Raw genomic sequence first — 1,035 nt, forward strand, 5'->3', positions numbered from 1 at the left:
CCTTGGGTAAATTACTTAACCTCTCTGTTCTCCATTTTCCTTCTCTGTGAAACAGGGATAACAACAATGTCTATCTTAGCAATGTTGTGAGGATCAAATACCCTTAGAACAGTTCTTGGCACATAGTAAGCACTGCATAGGCATTTGCTATTATTAGCAGTACTTACTAAAATACTTTTAAATGGCTATTAAATAGCCCAGATGGTAAGGCCTTTAGACCAAGAATTGGCTGTGGTGTGAATGGCAGTAGCTGGATTTGAGAGCTATTTATGGGCCAGAATTCAGAAGAATTGGTAAAAATTGGTCGTAGAAAGTAATCAAGAAAAGGAAGTTGTAGATGATGCTGAAGTCTCCAGGCTGCAAAGACTGGGGCAATGGGGGAATTAGAGCTGTAACTCCAGAGTAAGGAAAAAAAGATGTGAAAGCAGGATACTCAGGCCACCTGAAGCACAGTTTCACAGAAATGATTCGATGCCTTTCTATTTTGTTAGTTTTATTTCTTTCTGAGTTGCATTTTTATCAAGCTACATGAAGAATGAGGTGTGCATCCCAGCTTTATTAATGGAGATTATGAGTTCCATGCCCCACACGATCATCACTGGTGCTCTCCTGAGAGTTTAGCCTGTCTCAGTAATTAACCTTCTGTTTATAAAACCCTATTTACAAGTGAACTAATTTCACATTGACACCTCATGTCTGAGAGGTTTCCCCACTACAGTCTTTTCCCTGGCAATGAAGAGCATTTTCATTGTTTTATTTTTTTATTTTAATTTATTTTATTTATTGAATCAAAATTGATTATATATATTTTGGGGGTTCAACACTGAGGTATGTTGATCAAATCAATATTACTAGCATAAATATTGTTATATATCGTAATTATTCTTTATACCCCTTGTCCAATCTCCCCCCATTTTCCTCTCCCTCCCCCCTCTAATTATCCTAGATTTCTTCTCTCCTTCTGAAAGAATAACGGTTACTCTATTGATTTGTTGCCTAGATGATCTGTCCAATGCTGAGAGGTATGATCAGGTC

This window comes from Galeopterus variegatus, unplaced genomic scaffold (assembly GCF_000696425.1).
Source record: "Galeopterus variegatus unplaced genomic scaffold, G_variegatus-3.0.2 Scaffold9759, whole genome shotgun sequence".
Classification (NCBI taxonomy): domain Eukaryota; kingdom Metazoa; phylum Chordata; class Mammalia; order Dermoptera; family Cynocephalidae; genus Galeopterus; species Galeopterus variegatus.